The sequence below is a fragment of the Marmota monax genome, unplaced genomic scaffold (genome assembly GCF_021218885.2).
Source record: "Marmota monax isolate L192 unplaced genomic scaffold, Marmota_monax_Labrador192_F-V1.1 WCK01_AAM20220418_F8-fsc00013, whole genome shotgun sequence".
Classification (NCBI taxonomy): domain Eukaryota; kingdom Metazoa; phylum Chordata; class Mammalia; order Rodentia; family Sciuridae; genus Marmota; species Marmota monax.
Window position 1 is genome coordinate 6,264,485 of NW_026692202.1, and position 20,150 is coordinate 6,284,634.

Below are 20,150 nucleotides of genomic sequence, written 5' to 3' on the forward strand. Positions count from 1 at the left end.
GCAATGAAATACTGTAAGAAAGTAAAAAAAACCTATTTTTATATATATTCTACATACACATTAAAATATGTGTTTTTGAATATTGGGAGACAAATAAGTAGAGGTGAAAATGTAGGATTTCAAAATAACAATAATTAACGTAACACTGTAAACTTAAATTGCTAATTGCACTTCAAATTGTGATTTCTCAAATTATTTTTCTTTTGTGCTTTAATATTCTTATATTAACTATTTTTGAAGAGAATTGCATATGACTGTTCTATTTACATTTGAGTGCCTATATTATTATAAATTTTAAATTTATGACATAAAATATTCAAATTCAGCTGAATAGTCAAATTAAATTTTATTTATTTATTTTTATTTAGTAATAACCATCACTTTCCAAGTGTAAGCAATGCAATATGCTATTGGAAGAAAGATGCGTAGAGTGAACTGACTTAAATGAGTTAATGCCACCTGTACTCAAGCGTTTTCATTTTCATTCTTGAATTAATTTAACTCAAGATTCTGGAAAAAAATCAGTGTAAACACATACACAGAAAGACCCACTTTCAGTAAATGTATTACAGTAGTTAATAATTTGAGATATAAGTTTTGATAAACTAAAGATTCTAATGTTATTATTGGAAACAAACTCATTGTCTCTGTACCTTAGTCTCTCTCTTATAAAATGGAGACACCAATATGGCCCTAATATGGTTGTCTTATAGATTTAGTAATCCCAAAGTTTAAGAAAGTGTGTGAAACTGTTTACTATAAATATTCTTCTGTGGTATTCTGATTTCATTGATAAATTCTGTTGTTATTAATTTCATATTATTTATTTCTGTTTGCCTGCATTTTATACTATCACAAATTATGCTGTATTGCTTGAAAAGAGAAACTTAACTTTCTAGTCAAAAAATAATACTTCTTTACATCCTTTACTTTCTGCACTTGATACATTGAATTAAATTTTGTTTTCTTTCTCTGTGATTCACTATGCAGATATACACTTATTGTTCTTCCCTTTCTAGTTTATTTTCAAAAATGCTGAAGGTAAATCATATGACTTAAGGAATTTATCGATGTCTTCACTATCTTCTATTTTATTGGAATATAGGTTTTCAAAATAATTTCTAATTGTCTTCTGTATTTCTGTAGCGTCTGTTGTGATATTGCCTTTTTCATCCCGTATGTTAGTAATTTGAGTTCTCTCTCTTCTTCTCTTCGTTAGCATGGCTAAGGGTCTGTTGATCTTATTTATTTTTTCAAAGAACCAACTTTTAGTTTTGTTAATTTTTTCAATAGTTTCTTTTGTTTCAATTTTGTTGATTTCCGCTCTGATTTTAATTATTTCTTGCCTTGTGCTACATTTGCTGTTGTTTTGCTCTTCCTTTTCTAGGGCTTTGAGATGAAGTGTGAGCTCATTTATTTGTTGGTTTTTCCTTTTTTTAAGGAATGACCTCTAAGCGATGAATTTCCCTCTTAAAACTGCTTTCATTGTGTCCCATAGATTCCGATATGTTGTGTCTGTATTTTCATTTATCTCTAAGAATTTTTTGATTTCCTCCTTTATGTCTTCTGTAACCCATTGATCATTCAGTAACATATTGTTCATTTTCCATGTGACGTAGGATTTTTCCTTCCTTCTTTTATCATTGATTTCCAGTTTCATTCCATTATGATCAGATAAAATGCATGGTATTATCTCCACCCCTGTATATTTACTGAGGGTTGCCCTATGGCATAATATATGGTCTATTTTTGAGGAGGATCCATGTGCTGCTGAGAAAAAAGTATATCCACTTGATGATGGTTGATAGGAGGATACTCACAACTTAAACAGACCAATAACAATAGATGAAATAGAAGAAGCAATCAAAAGACTTCCAACCAAGAAAAGCCCAGGACCGGATGGGTATACAGTGGAGTTTTACAAAACCTTTAAGGAAGAATTAATACCAATACTTTTCAAGTTATTTCAGGAAATAGAAAAAGAAGGAGCTCTGTCAAATTCATTCTATGAGGCCAACATCACCGTGATTCCGAAACCAGACAAAGACACCTCAAAGAAAGAAAACTACAGACCAATATCTCTGATGAACCTAGATGCAAAAATCCTCGATAAAATTCTGGCGAATCAGATACAAAGGCACATCAAAAACAATGTGCACCATGATCAAGTAGGATTCATCCCTGGGATGCAAGGATGGTTCAATATACGGAAATCAATAAATGTTATTCACCACATCAATAGACTTAAAAATAAGAACCATATGATCATCTCAATAGACACAGAAAAAGCATTCGACAAAGTACAGCATCCCTTTATGTTCAAAACATTAGAAAAACTAGGGATAACAGGAACTTACCTCAACATTGTAAAAGCTATATATGCTAAGCCTCAGGCTAGCATCATTCTCAATGGAGAAAAATTGAAGGCATCCCCCCTAAAATCTGGAATAAGACAGGGATGCCCTCTATCACCACTTCTATTCAATATAGTTCTCGAAACACTGGCCAGATCAATTAGACAGACGAAAGAAATTAAAGGCATAAAAATAGGAAAGGAAGAACTTAAATTATTACTATTTGCAGATGACATGATTCTATACCTAGAAGACCCAAAAGGGTCTACAAAAAAACTACTAGAACTAATAAATGAATTCAGCAAAGTGGCAGGATATAAAATCAACACGCATAAATCAAAGGCATTTCTGTATATCAGCGACAAAACTTCTGAAACGGAAATGAGGAAAAACACTCCATTCACAATATCCTCAAAAAAAATAAAATACTTGGGAATCAACTTAACAAAAGAGGTGAAATATTTATACAATGAAAACTACAAAACCCTAAAAAGAGAAGTAGAAGAAGATCTTAGAAGATGGAAAAATATACCCTGTTCATGGATAGGCAGAACTAACATCATCAAAATGGCGATATTACCAAAAGTTCTCTATAGGTTTAATGCAATGCCAATCAAAATCCCAACGGCATTTCTTGTAGAAATGGATAAAGCAATCATAAAATTCATATGGAAAAATAAAAGACCCAGAATAGCAAAAGCAATTCTAAGCAGGAAGTGCGAATCAGGCGGTATAGCGATACCAGACTTAAAACTATATTACAGAGCAATAGTAACAAAAACAGCATGGTACTGGTACCAAAACAGGAGGGTGGACCAATGGTACAGAATAGAGGACACAGAGACTAATCCACAAAGCTACAACTATCTTATATTTGATAAAGGAGCTAAAAGCATGCAATGGAGGGAGGATAGCATCTTCAACAAATGGTGCTGGGAAAACTGGAAATCCATATGCAACAAAATGAAACTGAATCCCCTCCTCTCGCCATGCACAAAAGTTAACTCAAAGTGGATCAAGGAGCTAGATATCAAATCCGCATCTGATAGAAGAAAAAGTTGGCTCCGATCTACATATTGTAGGGTCGGGCTCCAAATTCCTTAATAGGACACCCATAGCACAAAAGTTGATAACAAAAATCAACAAATGGGACTTACTTAAATTGAAACGTTTTCTCTCAGCAAGAGAAACAGTAAAAGAGGTAAATAGGGAGCCTACATCATGGGAACAAATTTTTACTCCTCACACTTCAGATAGAGCCCTAATATCCAGAGTATACAAAGAACTCAAAAAATTAAACAATAAGAAAACAAATAACCCAATCAACAAATGGGCCAAAGACCTGAACAGACACTTCTCAGAGGAGGACATACAATCAATCAACAAGTACATGAAAAAATGCTCACCATCTCTAGCAGTCAGAGAAATGCAAATCAAAACCACCCTAAGATACCATCTCACTCCAGTAAGATTGGCAGCCATTATGAAGTCAAACAACAACAAGTGCTGGAGAGGATGTGGGGAAAAGGGTACTCTTGTACATTGCTGGTGGGACTGCAAACTGGTGCGGCCAATCTGGAAAGCAGTATGGAGATTCCTGGGAAAGCTGGGAATGGAACCACCATTTGACCCAGCTATTGCCCTTCTTGGACTATTCCCTGAAGACCTTAAAAGAGCGTACTACAGGGATACTGCTACATCGATGTTCATAGCAGCACAATTCACAATTGCTAGACTGTGGAACCAACCCAGATGCCCTTCAATAGATGAATGGATAAAAAAAATGTGGCATTTATACACCATGGAGTATTACGCAGCACTAAAAAATGACAAAATCATAGAATTTGCAGGGAAATGGATGGCACTAGAGCAGATTATGCTTAGTGAAGCTAGCCAATCCCTAAAAAACAAATACCAAATGTCTTCTTTGATATAATGAGAGCAACTAAGAACAGAGCAGGGAGGAAGAGCAGGAAGAAAAGATTAACATTAAACAGATACATGAGGTGGGATGGAAAGGGAGAGAAAAGGGAAATTGCATGGTAATGGAGGGAGACCCTCATTGTTATACAAAATTACATATAAGAGGTTGTGAGGGGAATGGGAAAATAAACAAGGAGAGAAATGAATTACAGTGGATGGGGTAGAGAGAGAAGATGGGAGGGGAGGGAGGGGGGATAGTAGAGGATAGGAAAGGTAGCAGAATACAACAGCTAGTAATTGTAAAAATGTGGATGTGTTACCGATGTGATTCTGCAATCTGTATTTGGGGTAAAATTGGGAGTTCATAACCAACTTGACTCTAATGTATGAAATATGATATGTCAAGAGCTTTATAATGTTTTGAACAACCAATAAAAAAATGCTGAAGGTATTGGCTGTATAAATACTGAAATATGTGTAATGTTCTTGGAACAGTAAGTTTTGATCATACTCCACTTCAGCTGTAGAAAGAACATCATTAATTTACAATTTGACCCATGAAAAAGTACATATACATATATCAAACATGAATGTATATTTGTTACTACAAAAGTAAAATATAAAAATAATTATGTAAGCTTTATTTATAGAATTACTTATTTGTGTAAAACATATTGCTTATTTACTTATTGTGTAAAACAAAGTATAATGAAATTTCATTACAAAATTTAAAATGAAATTTAAAATGAATATTTAATAAATCTTTAAAAAATACTTAACTTATATTTATTACTTTGACCCTTAAGTCAGTTAAGAAACATGCCATTTTGGTTTGTATACCTTCTAAACTGGTTTGTATACATTTGCTGAATTATAATAACATTTTTCACTGTTCTTTTTTGTCCTTAAGGAAGGAATTGTCAAATGTTCACAGATAAAATTTCAAAATGTGGTAATAGGAATCAAAGGGAATGACTAGGTACCTGTGTAACAGCAAGCAATGTCATAGTACATTTATTTAAATGATGGGAATTTTCAATATTAGATATTAATAAAAATCAGTTCTCTATAGATTCACAATAAAAATGTCTTCTTATACTGAATTTTGCTATAACATGTTTTGCTTATTTTATTTGCTCACGGACTATACAGGAACTCAAAATAATAGTAGGGTTTTGGATTTGAGTACATTAAATTGTTGATTTCTTTATTGTATGAAAATTTACGCTAGTAGGAATAATATCCATCATATTGACACGTGCTACAAACATGATTTGGAGGTTATCAAACACCTCTGCTTTGTTTTGGCATTCCATCACCTTCAAGAGCTATTTATTGACTCATATATTCCACTACTATAAACATTATGCCTTATTTAGATAATGTATTGTGACAGAAAAATATAAGAGCACTAGTCAAAGAGTGTTTTATAGCTTGCAAGAGCTGCATCATATAACTTGGTTTATAAACATGCTGACATGTCTATTTTAAATAGGCTAATGGGGATTTATTTTTATTTATTTTATTTTTATTTTATTATATTGTAAATTATATAAATAGATATAAGCTCATGAATCCTTACATTATCAAGCAATAATTAAACTGTAGGTCACCTAACATAATATTTCATTCTCCCCATAGCTATACAACCTGTCTGCATCTTATGGTGATACACATGGGAAAATAGAGGAGAGGTCATATTGTGAATAATTCTTTTTTTTTAATTAATGGTATTGTTGTTTTAGTTTTTATTTCTTTTTTATTTCATTATTAAATGCCTTATGACTCCGATGTATGTAGGAGTCCATAATGAAAGTAAGATTTTAATTCTGGACATTTACAAGCCTGGTAAAATCCCTCACAACATTTTAGTCTGTCTATTACCTTGAGTGCTCCAGGAGGGGCAAGCAGGGCATCGTGCAGTCAGTATGGGGGTAGGACTTAAAGACAACACCAAAAGAGCCCCAGCTAAGGAGGCTTTTTCATCCTGAGAGGGTCTGTACAAATAAGCTTTTCTAATTTCTTCCGAACAATGCATTTCATTCATTTTCACTTGCTAAGGAGTAATACTGAGGATATTATTCTTTCTGCCTGAAGTATGACACTTCTGTCTTTTAATTATAACATCTGCTTTTCAGTCATCAGGGAAGATAGTAATTAATAACAGATGTTGTAAACAGTCCATATTTGATCTTTGGTTTACCACTACTCTTTTTTTTTCTTAAATCTTAGTTTTGGAAGAGTAGCAAACACAGAACAAATCATTTATTCATCTACAATTTCAGCTTAAAGATGCCTGATGGCTGGCCTTGCATAATGTATGTTTGAGAATGTGTTTCTTACATTAAAGCCCATAAAAAACTGGTATTTTCTGAAAATCTATTAGAAGTCAAACAGTTCTGAGGTAAAAAGAGTTAAGGAAATGACACGTTTGTTACAATTAAAAATATGATTAGTTTTTATAGTTAAACATATAATATTCACATTATGTTTGTTCATACTTTTATTTCTTCCACTTAAGTCTATGTTCTATTTATTTTTTAAAAAAAGTTTTAATTGTTTAGTTTTAAATTTCCAGGAAAGCCAGAAAAATAGTACAGAACTTGCACTTCCTCTTTAAACTGTTATGTAACAAGATGCTAATTTACTCAATGCATACCCTGTTATAAAAATGTAATGTGTTTTGTTATTGTGTTTTTATGCAATTTCTATGGACTCTTCCTGAACATTAATATTGTTTTATACAACTTCTCTCTAAATCAGAGAGTTATCAATGTCTTCAAACTGAATAATTGAAATACCAAATTACTGAAAACATAGCAACACACACACACACACACACACACACACAAAGTAAGATAAAAAAAAAAAAAAAAACTTTGTAAGTGCTGACAACAAACATTACCATCAGGTTGATATGAAATGTGAATTCTGTTGAAGAGAAATGTAGCAGATGCTGTCTTTGCTCTACTAGTGTCCCCTCGGATCCACTTAACATCTCTGTGTTCATCAGCCTGACTCATGATGATCAACACCTAATCACAGATAGACTGTCATCTGTAGTTTGGCAGAATATGCTGTTTATAAGCACAGCTGTGTGGAAGTGACTAGGATTTAATGTCCCTTTGGAGGCAGCCCTTGACCAGTAATGACTAAAGATATAAAACTATAATTAGCCTAGCCTTTTCACTCCAAAATCATTTAAAAGAATACATTTTATTCCATTCCCACGATTTTCATGAAGACTATTTTTGGTAACGCATTACAATAACTGGCTCAATAGCCCTCCGCTTACTAGCTGCTTCTGCTTTCTTAGGTCACTGCCTTCTCTCCTCTAGTGCTCTTTATCTCCCATGTTAACACCATGAGTTTAATTCTTCCCTCAGAATCTGCTTTTTGGGGCAGAGCAGGAAGATCAATTAAGATAATACACATCATTAATGATAATTTTATAACCTATAATGGAGACTCATGCATTTTCTTCTTAGTTAAAACATTCAGTTTTCTGTTTTGGTAATTACTTTTTCAAGAAATTGGCTATTTCGGTAAGAATTCTCTTTAACTTATCAGAATTAATTTTTCAAGATCATTAAAAATTCTCAGATAAAATTAAAAAATGTAATCCTAATTATTTATAGCTGTTCATGTTTTCTAATCTAATAGAAATAAACAATAAAGGGCCTAAGAATGTGGCTCCATGGTAAAGTGCTTGCCTATCATGCATGAAGCTCTGAATTCAATTCCTAGCTCTGAAAAAAGAAAGGAAGGAAGGAAAGAATGAAGGAAGAAAGGAAAAAAGGGAGGGAGAGAGGGAGGGATGGGACAGAAAAAAGAAAAAAAGAGAAACAGGAAGAAAAGTTCTGATATGTATGAAATATAGTTCAAGCTCTTAGTCACCTAACTGGAGACCCCTTGGTTGGGTCTACAAACAATATAATACCTGTCAAAGATATGAAACAAGTATAGATACAAAGTTTTAGTAATAGCACATTTGAGTTTTGATTTTTATGATATAAAAGTCATGATGACTCTCTTTCTTTATGAAGTTACATGTAATAGTTTGTTTAATATGAGGTTAAATGGAGGACAGGTGCCAAAACTATAAGCAAGTGAGGGCTAAGGTACCCATGGAATATTCTCAATCATAACTCTGAAATAAGGGAAATGACAGCTGTATTTACCTAAGATTTCATGACACTTAAAACAGAAGGAGAGGTAGAAATGAATTGTAATCATAATAATGAAAAGTGAATTTGCATGCATTTAAATTCAAGCCCATTACCCAACTCTGTAGTTTCTTTTCGTTTTCTCTTAGTATCTGGGGAAGCAAGCACTTCTTATGAAAATTCATCATCAACATCAACATCAACTTTAAAGGTAGATGAATTTCATTTCTATTCTAAGTCATGAATTCAAGATCTGTAAATATGCATTGTCATTCCTTCTTAGTTTTAATGCACATACCTTTTAGGATACAAATTTCATGTTTGGTATGAAAAAAAATGGAACTGGCTATTCATCTCTGAATCTACCTACCATCTCTTTGCATCCCTTTTTGTCATCATATATGTGAAAACTAGATGCTAAATTCCCATATTGACTGACAAAATCTTTCACTTGTCTTCTTACAATAGCCTAAGTTCTTCAAAATGACCACTAAATAGATGAACTTAATAGAATATAAATAAAAAGGAATCCGTATTTCCTGCCCTTGGATAACCAACTGCATTATCATCTGGCAGTATAGACTCAATAACTAGCTGATTAGAACATATTCTTTTACATGGACAAAAATGGAAAGAAAGGTTTTTATAAGAACATTGTATACTCTTTTGTTAATATTCAATCTTTGCAAACAGCATATATTCTTTGTTGTTGATAAATGAGCTACTGAGAATCTTAAAATTCTATTTCAATTCTCCTGAATGGCTATTGCTTAATTTATGGTAACCTGCCATTCCTTATCTAACAGCTCTGCATTCAGTGTTTCACTTAATGGACTCCATTTAGCTCAGAGAATTTATGTTTCACATTATCATGTGTTTTGCTTTACTGGTAAAACCAGCATCAAAATGCTATAAAAGAGAGGAAGAAGAGACAAAATTCAAAAGAAAAATGTACTTGCAATCCTATAAGAGATTACTGGTTTTATTTTTTTTACCCCTTAATAAATAAAATGTCTAATATTGTCTTAACTTTGAAGGTGACCTTACTATACTTTAAATAATGAAAGAAAAATGATTTATGGTGATGCATTTTATGCTATTACATTTGGACATGTATAAATGATGTGCAGAATTTCTATAATGCATCAATTTACCCATGTTATCTAAAGGTACAGTACCTTTCTCTTTTTGGCACACTATGTACTTCTGCTGTATAAAAATTACCTTAAGCCTACTTTGAACAAAATATCCTCAATTCACATTGAAATATCAGTACAATCTGGAAAGTATATAATGCATTTAATTTTATTCAGTGGAACACAGCTCCTGATATACAGCTATACTTCAAATAAACATTTAATAAACCAGTTAGGTGACTAGGTGACTAAGAGCTATTTGAGATATTCTGTATGCATTTGTTTAATAGCCATGTTATTTCATTTTTCTATTATTTTATATTATTATCAGTAGTTAAATTTAAAATTTTGCTTCAAAGATGGTTCTCTGGGAAAGTTCAAGCAACATGATATTAAAGTCCAGATCATTTTTTCTAATTGCATGTGCTAGTATGTGTTATCATGCAACCATACAGCATATATCTATATCTATATCTATATATATCTATATATATAGATATATAGATATATATAGAGAGATAGATATAGATAGATAGATATAGATATAGATATATAGATATAGATATATAGATATAGATATAATAAAATAAAGGTAAAGCTATCAGGTAAAGAGAGATTTATTGGTGATTTGTATATGTGTATATATATATATATATATATATATATACACATATATGTATATATACTGCAAAATTGTGTAAAATATATATCTACATACCATATATATATATATATATATATATATATATTTATGATATATATACTATATATGTATATATATGTATACCATATATATACTATGCTATATCAGTGTTTTATTATTTAAATCAGATAGATGTTACCACGATATGCAGCCATCTAGAAATATTCATGCCTGTAATTATCAGGTAGTTTCCCTCTGTCTTTATAAATATAAAAAGGCTATTATTCAGGGTAGCTTAAGGACAGTGAGGATCACTAAACCAGAGGAAGGGGAATAAGACTAAAGAATATCGTTGGGTTCAGGAATCAATATCATCATTATTTATAGTCGCCAATGAGTAGCTAGTTAATGTCTAATTCCCCATCATCAAAGTTTATTGAGTTAGCTGAACAAGTTAGAAATATGATAGTTTTGAAATTGTGCATCTCTCACGAATTTATTGATTTAGGTTTGTTATGTATTAACTTTATAGGGATGTGGGTTTTTAAAGAGTTTTAAAATATCAGTTACTTTTAGAATGCTACAATATTCTTTTAAGAAGAAAAAATTGTCTTGCTTAATTCTATGCATTCTTGGTATTAAATTATATTCTGAAATTTTGGGTTAAAAGAAAGTATACAATTTTTTTTTTAAAAATCAGGAAGTTTGATATAATTTTAAGCAGTGTCACCTAGTTATAAGTTTAAATATAATTGATTCTAGTCTCAACAATTCTCAAGGTCTGTTAGTTAAGCTACCCTGGAGAAATGATTATTTAGTTTTTCAATTAAATTATTTTAGTGTTGGTTAGCTGATTCTTATTATGAGATAGAAAAAAAAGATCTTTGCATTCATTATCTGATGATTCAAATAAAAATGACAAAGTTATTAATATCTGCTTTGGGGTTTCAACTGAATTAATTGGTATAACATTTCAGAGATCACTGAAACTACTCTAAAAATCTAAATTAACTTTCTATTTATACATATCATTTTGGAATATTTTAACATCAATTGAGTTTTAAGATTTTAATACCTTTAATAAAAGATTATAACATATGTACAGTGAATGTAAACCAAAATGAGATTAAGCCATAAAAACTTTACCAGCAGATTCGGCTTTAAAATACCCAAAGGAATTAAAATCAGTATACTATAGTGACGCAGCCACATCCAATGTTTATAGCAGCTCAATTCACAATAGCTAGACTATGGAACCAATGTAGGAGTCCCTCAATAAATGAATGGATAAAGAAAATGTGGTGTATATACTCAGTGGAATATTACTCAACTTAAGAGTAAAATTATGGCATTTGCCAGTAAACGGTTGGAGTTGAAGAATATCATGTTAAGCAAAAAAAGCCAATCCCACAAAACCAAAGGCCAAATGTTATCTCTAATATGCAGATGCTAATTCGCAATAAGGCAGGGAGGCACTTGGGAGAATAGCATTAACTTAGATTAGGCAGAGATAAGTGATGGGAGGGAAAGGAAGAGGATGTGGTGATAGGAAAGATAGTAGAATGAACAGACATTATTACTATATGTATATATGTGACTGCATGACCAATATGATTCTGCAACATGTACACTCAGAAAAATGAGAAATTATATCCCATCTATGAATTATATATCAAAGTGCATAAATATATTCTACTGGCATGTATAACTCATTAAAACAAATTAAAAATTTTACAAAGTAATTATAAATACATGAATACCCAAATTTCAACTTTATTCCATTTTTATTGTTATACTTTTATTTTTAATTTTTTAAAAACTTATTCTCATCTGTTATATATGACAGCAAAATGCATTTCAATTCATAGTACACATATAGAGCACAATTTTTTTATGTCTCTGGTTGTACACAAAGTATAGTCACACTATTCGTATTTTCATACATGTACTTGGGGGTAATGATGTCCATCTCATTCTACCATTTTTCCTGCCCCTGACCCCCTCCCTTCCCTTCCCTCTCCTTTGCCCTATGTAAAGTTCCTCCATTCCTTTCATGCTCCCCCCTACATTTGCATTATGCATCAGCATCCTCATATCAGAGAACACATTCAGCATTTCATTATTTGGGATTGGCTTACTTCACTTAGCATAATATTCTCCAAGTCCATCCATTTACTGCAAATGTCATGATTTTGTTCTCTTTTAATGCTGAGTAATATTCCATTGTATATGTGTGTGTGTGTGTATATATATATATATATATATATATATATATATATATATATATGGTTTCTTTATCCATTCATCTACCAAAGGGCATCTAGGTTTGTTTCATGATTTAGCTATTGTGATGTACTGCTATAAACCTTCATGTGGCTGCATTACTATAGTATAGTCCTTTGGGTATAAACCAAGGAGTAGGATGGCTGGGTCAAATGGTGGTTTCATTCCAAGTTTTACAAGGAATCTCCATACTGCGTTCCACTTTGGTTGCACCACTTTTTGGTCCCATTAGCAATGTATGTGTGTGCCTTTCTCCTCACATCCTTGCCAACACTTATTGTTGTTTGCATTCTTAACAGCTGCCATTATTACTGGAGTAAGATGAAATCTTAGAGTAGTTTTGATTTGAATTCCTCTATTGCTAGAGATGTTAAAACATTTTTTTATATATTTGTTGATTGATTGAATATCATATTCTGAAAAGTGTCTGTTCAGTTCCTTGGCTCATTTATTGATTAGGTTATTCATTTTATTGATGTTAAGTTTTTTGAGTTCTTTATATATCCTAGAGATTAGTTCTCTATCTGTTGTGCATGTGTTAAAACTTTAAATTACTCCCATTCTGTAGGCTCTCTATTCACTTCACTGATTGTTTCTTTTGTGAAGAAGAAGCTTTTTAGTTTGAATCCATGCCCTTTATTGATTCTTGATTTTATTTCTTGTGCTATAGGAATCTTATTAAAGAAGTTGGGGCCTAATTTGATATCATGATAATTTGGGCCTACTTTTTCTTCTAGTAGGCCCAGAGTCTTTGGTTTAATTCCTAAGATCCTGATCCACTTTGAGTTGAGTTTTGTGCATGGTGAGAGATAGGGGCTTAATTAATTTTGTTGCATATGGAATTCCAGCTTTCCAAGCACCATTTGTTGAAGAGGCTATCCTTTCTCCATATATATATATATATTTGGCAACTTTGTCTAATATAAGATAACTGTATTTGTGTGAGTTTGTCTTTGTTCTTTACCACTGGTCTACAAGTCTGTTTTGGTGCCGATATCATGCTATTTTTGTTACTATTGCTCTGTAGATTAGATTAAGATCTGATATAGTAATGCCACCTGCTTCAGTCTTCTTGCTAAGAATTGCTTTAGCTATTCTGGGTCTCTTATTTTTCCAGATAAATTTCATGATTGCTTTTTCTATTTCTATGAGGAATGTCATTGGGATTTTGATTGAAATTGAATTAAATCTGTATAGTGCATTATATCTGAATGGTCATTTTGAAAATATTATTTCTGCCTATTCAAGAACAAGGGTGATCTTACCATCAACTAAGGTCTTCTTTAATTTCTTTCTGTAGTGTTCTGTAGTTTTAATTGTTAGAGGTCTTTTCCCTCTTTTGTTAAGTTGATTCCCAAGGTCCGCCCCCCACTTCAAGTTTTTTTTTTTTTTAAGGCTATTATATGGGGTGGTTTTCCTAGTTTCTCCTTCAGAAGATTTGTCACGGATGTACAGAAATGCCTTTGATTTATGGGTACTGTCTTTATATTCTAGTACTTTTCTGAATTTATTGCTTGGTTCTAGAATTTTTCTGGTGGAATTTTTTGGATACTCTAGCTATAGATTTAAGTCTTCAGAAAATAGTGATAGTTTGAGATCTTTTCATATCCAGATCCTTTAATTTCTTTCATCTGTGTAATTGCTCTGGCTAGAGTTTCAAGAACAATGTTAAATGTAAGTGGTGAAAGAGGCATCCCTGTCTTGTTCCAGTTTTTAGAGGGAATGATTTCAATTTTTCTCCATTTAAAATAATGTTGGCCTGGGGTTTAGCATAGATAGCTTTTACAGTGTTGAGATATGTTTGTGTTATCCCTAGTTTTTCTTGTGTTTTGAACATGAAGTGGTGCTGTATTTTGTTAAATGCTTTTTTTGCATCTATTGAGGTGATCTTCATTCTTCTTTTTTAAGTCTATTAATGTGATGAATTAAATTTATTAATTTCCATATGTTGAACCAATCTTGCATCCCTGGGATGATCCCCACTTGATTGTGTTGCAATAACTTTTTAATATGTTTTTGTATTTGATTTGCCAAAATTTTATTGATATTTTTTCCATCTATATTCATTAGAGATATTGGTCTGAAGTTTTCTTTCTTTGATGTGTTTTTGTCTGGTTTTGGAATCAGGTGATATCGGATTAATAGAATGACTTTGGAAGTGTTCCCTCTTTTTCTACTTCATGAAATAATTTGAGGAGTATTGGTATTAGTTCTTTTTTAAATGTCTTGTAAAACTCAACTGCATGTCCATCTGGTCCTGAGCTTTTCTTGGTCAGTAGGCTTCTGATGGTGTCTTCTATTTCATTGCTTAAAATATATATGTTTAACTTGTGTATATCATTCTCATTCAATTTGGGCAAATTATATGACTCAACATATTTGTTGATGCCTTTGATATTTTCTATTTTATTGGGGGACAAATTTTCAAAATAATTTCTAATTATCTTCTGTAATTCTGTAGTGTTTGTTTGTGATATTACTTTTTTTTCATCAAGGATGTTAGTAATTTGAGTTTTCTCTCTTTTTCTCTTCATTAGCATGGCTAAGGGTTTATAAATTTTATTTATTTTTTCAAAGAACCAACTTTTTGTTTGTCACTTTTTTCAATTATTTCTTTTATTTCAAAATTCATTGATTTCAGCTCTGATTTTAATTATTTCCTGTATTCTACTGCTTTTGATGTTGATTTGTTTTTCTTTTTCTAGGACTTTTAGGTATAATGTTAATTCATTTATTTGTTGACTTTTTCTTCTTTTAAGGAATGGACTCCATGCAATGCACTTTCCTCTTAGTATTACCTTCATAGGGTCCAAGAGATTTTGATATGTATTAGTGTTCTCATTTACCTCTATGAATTTTTTCATCTCCTCTTTGATGTCTTTTGCAATGCTTTGTTCATCCAATAATATATTATTTATCTCTAGGTTTTGGAGTAGCTTCTATTTTTTTTAATTTTGTCATTGATTTCTAATTTCATTCCACTATGATCTGATATAAATATGGTAGTATCTCTACTTTTTTTGTATTTGTTAAGAGTTTATTTGTGATATTATATATTGTCTATTTTATACAAGAATCCATTTGCTGCTGAGAAGAAAATGTATCCAGTCATTGAAAGATAAAATATTCTGTATTTGTCAATTAAGTCTAGGTTATCAATTGTATTACTGAGTTCAATAATTTCTTTGCTCAGCTTTTGTTTGGAAGATCAATCCATTGGTGAAAGAGGTGTATTAAAATCACCCAGAAATATTGTGTTGTGGTCTATTTGACTCTTAAACTTGATAAGAGTTTGTTTGATGAAAGATGTTTCATTGTTTGGGGCATATATATATTTATAATTGTTATGTCTTGTTGATGCATGTTTCCCTTGAGCAGTATGAAATGCCCTTCTTTGTCCTTTTTTGATTAACTTTAGTTTGAAGTCTACTTTATTTGATAAGAGGGTGAAAACCACTGCTTGTTTCCATAGTTTATGTGAGTGGTGTGGTTTTTCTAACCCTTTCACATTCACTCTGTGAATATCTTTTCCTATGAGATGAGTCTCTGGAAGGTAGCACATGGTTGTTTTTGTTTTTTTTGTTTTTTTTAAATCCAATCTGCCAGCCCTTGTCATTTTATTGGTGAGTTTAGGCTATTAACAATCAGGGTTATTATGGAGACATGATTTGTATTGCTGGTAATACTTGTTTATTTTTGTTATTTAATTTAACTGGGTTCCTCCTTTGATTGGTATGTGTAATACCTCACTTTGCTGATTTTCATTGTTGTTTTTCATTTCTTCCTCATGAAATATTTTGCTGAGGATGTTCTGTAGTGCAGGCTTTCTAGTTGTAAATTCTTTTAACTTTTGTTTATCTTGAAAGGTCTTTATTTTGTCAAAGCTAAAGCTGAATTCTGTGTGATATAAGATTCTTGGTTGGCATTCATTTTCTATCAGAGATTGGCATATGTAGTTCAAGGATCTTCTAGCTTTCAGGGTCTGGGTTGAAAAATCTGCACATAACCTAATTGGTTTCCTCCTATATGTAATCTGATTTCTTTCTCTTGTGGCTTTCTATATGCTAGGCATTTTCATTATAATGTGACTTGTTATGAATGTGTTGTATAAGCCTCTTCTATTTGATTTTTCCAATTTATTCTTCATGTTTGGAAAATTTTTTGATATTATTTCATTGAATAAATCATTCATTCCTTGATTTGTAACTATTGTGTCCTTCTTCCCATCAAATTTAATTCTTAAATTTGGTCTTTTTACATTATCTCACAATTCTTGAATGTTCTGCTCATGATTTTCTACCATCTTTACTGTGTGGTCAATATTTTTTCAAGATTATATATTTTGTCTTCACTGTCTGAGGTCCTATCTGCCATGTGATCTAATCTGTTGGTGATGCTTTCTATGGAGATTTAATTTGGTTTATTTTTTCTTTCATTTCAAGGATTTCTGTTTTTTGTTTGTTTGTTTTCAGAAACTCTATCTCCTTATTGAAGTAATATTTTGCTTCCCATATTTGCTTATGTAGCTTTTTATCAAAATGACTTTTTTGCTGCCTATATTTGTTCTCTTATATCATCCTTTAATTCACAGAACATTTTAATCATGTATATCCTGTACTCGTTATCTGAGATTTCTTCTGCAAGTGCTGGCCATGAATTTTAATAATGTAGTATCTTAGTTTGTTCAGGGGAAATTTCTTCCCTTGTTTTTTCATGTTGTTTGTGGGTCTTCCCTTCTAGAACTATGGATCTGAGCCATCTAGGCTTACAGTGTTCCTGAATGTTTCCAATATCTCTCCTTTAAGGGAAAAAACAATACAGATCCCAATACAAACAATATACAACCTTAAAACAGCTAACTGCTATTAAGACATGTATGGTTTCATCACAACATACAGAACTGGTAAGTTCAATTATTGTCTACAGTCTAAACTGTAGGTATGCAAAAGGGTCTACAGTTTCTGATGTTGGACAAAGAAATGAGAGTGAGTTGTAGGATGAGATGTTGAGGGTTCAGGAGGTGAGGATGTAGAGTCATTAGATTTTAGAAAAAGAAATGAAAGAGGATTCTAAAGAAGCTGGTTAGTAGCAGGAGAAGGGGTAGAATGTGATTTTAAGGAGACAAGTAAGTGGGAAGACAGTAGAGTACAGAAAACATACGTATATATTAAAAAAGTAAAAAAAGAATACATGACACCACAGTAATATACTATTTAGACATCCCAGTCCTCATTAGTCTACTTCATGAAAAGTAGTTGGTTTCACAAATGTTGGGGATGTGATGGCAGGAGAAGAGAGAGAAAAAAAAACAAAATCTCGAAGGAAGATACAAGAACTGTTTTGGGGGAGATAAATATCTTTCCACCTTCCCTTCTCATCCAATAAGTGGGCTTGTCTGTTGTTTGCTGGTATCTCTACCCTCAGGATGTTGGAGGTTATTAGTATGGGTTGATCCAAGGATGTCCTTTGGGGCCCCTTCATGTGATGTGGGAGCCTAGTCATATCTCCTTATACCATCTGTAGACCTTGCAATTCCTGGTCTTTAATTTAGTCTCTAAATTGTATCTCACTCACCCCCTCCCTTTCTAGTTCCCAATCAGGAACCTTTCTCTACAGAGGTCTTGTGGGCTGTGCTCTGAGAGCTGCGCACTTGTCACGAAGAGCTGTTTTCTATTGGGCAGCTCAGGACCCAGTTTTGTGACCTGGTTTTATAAGCTACAGACCAGCAGCATAGCTCCAGGCAGTGTGCTTGGTTAGTGGCTGCAGGGGAGAGGTGAGAGTTGGGGACTTATGGTACCTTGATAATGCATCTAAGCCCCAGCAGGTGTTCTAAGCTGTGAGTTGCCCCAATTGAAGATGGTAATGAAGGTGTTCCAAGATGGAGGCAGCTGCAGCAGGGTATCGGGTCAGGTGGGGCTGAGTGGTGCTGGTGGGTGGCATGTTCAGAGATGCAGTTTTGTGGCTATCTCCAGACCCAGTGTGGTGTCCCCAAGTGCAGGCTACTGCATGTAGGGCACTGTGGTAGTAATTGCAGTGCCCCAAGATAGAGACGACCATAGGAGGCCCACGTTGGAAGATGGGTGTCCATATAGGAGAAGCGTCAGGAGTTCCTCTGCACAGGCAGTGGCCAGGTGTCCTGCGTGGGAGTGGCATCCAGCATTCCTGCACGGTTGGGAAACCAGAAGTTCTGGGCAGGTGCTTATGCCAGTGGTCCTACTCGGGCACCAGGAGAACTTGTGTGGATGAGTGAAAATAGGGCATGTGAAGATATAGCAAGAAGGCCGACTTCTGCATGCCAGAAAGGGATTTCACCAGAATGAATCCTGCCAAGATGGATCTTTAACTTTTAGCCTCCAGAACAATGAAAAACCATAAAATTTCTATTGTCATGGCAAAACCAGTTTGTGGTATTTTGTTATGGCATACAGAGCCAACTAATAGAGTGTCTATGATTGTTTCACCATAACTGTTGTACAATTACATGTGGGTATAGGAACAGTAGGTATCTTGTCTTTAGAGTTCACCAGATGAAATATCCCTGAGAAGGCACTTACACATGTGGACCTGATATAGACCATAGATATCTAAAACTTGGGTGGACAGTCTTTGAGCTAATATTTAATGGGCCAGAACTTTGCTGGACTTGGGGAATGAATCAACCACTTTTGCATTTATAAATTATGTGACTTGTAGCCAATTAATAGTGCCAGATTGCATTTTTCCCTGATTAAAGAAAAAAAAAAAAACTTCCATACCAGATGCTTTCCTACAATTGAACCTTTACAGTTCCATTAAAAGGGGCCTGATATCCTGTCCTTTTGAATATGGGTAGTCTGGTTACTTTGTTTTTACCCAAGAGAATGTTGAAGAAATGCTGCTACTTTTCAAGAGTTAGTCATGAAAGGTATTGTAACTTTCATTTTGTTTCCTAACACCCTACCTTTGGAGTCAAAAGCTATCACATAAAAAGTCCAATTACACTTGTTCCAGGCCACATAGGTAAGGTGTTCTAAACCCTTCTGCCATGGAGTCTCTGAGCACAATGGAAATTATATTAAGCCGCAGTGAAACATCTTTCCACAAAATTTAACAGTTTTAATAAGAAGACAATAAGACTTTGTACAATTTGATAAAAAGCAACTTCTTTCAGGAACGTATAAGGGAAAAAAATTCAAGCAATGTTTGTAGATAACTGGAAAATATGTCTGGATTATTAATAGAAATATTAGGTTATGAGAATATTTTATATAATTGAATTTTATATGCCAATGGGATATATAGAGTTAAATATCTAATTGGTTGTTTTAAAGTTTAAGACTGAAACATGAGAAAGAAGTTGAGACTGAACCAAAAATTTGCTAATTCGCTTGTTAACTTTAGAATCCTTAGGGTAGCTTATTGATTGTGATAGAATGAGTGAGTACATATATAGAAAAGAGAGTAAAATGTGTTTATAGAACTGGAGGAAGGAAAGCTGTGGAAAATTGGAAAATGTGGGAATTTACAAAATCTTTGAAAATAAGTGAGTAAAGAGTTGTAAGGATAGATGGGTGATCATTAGTGTGAAATAATGTGGAAAGAGCACTTTTATTTAGTGCACTATCTATTTCAAGATAAAAGTAAATAATAATAAAATATCACATGT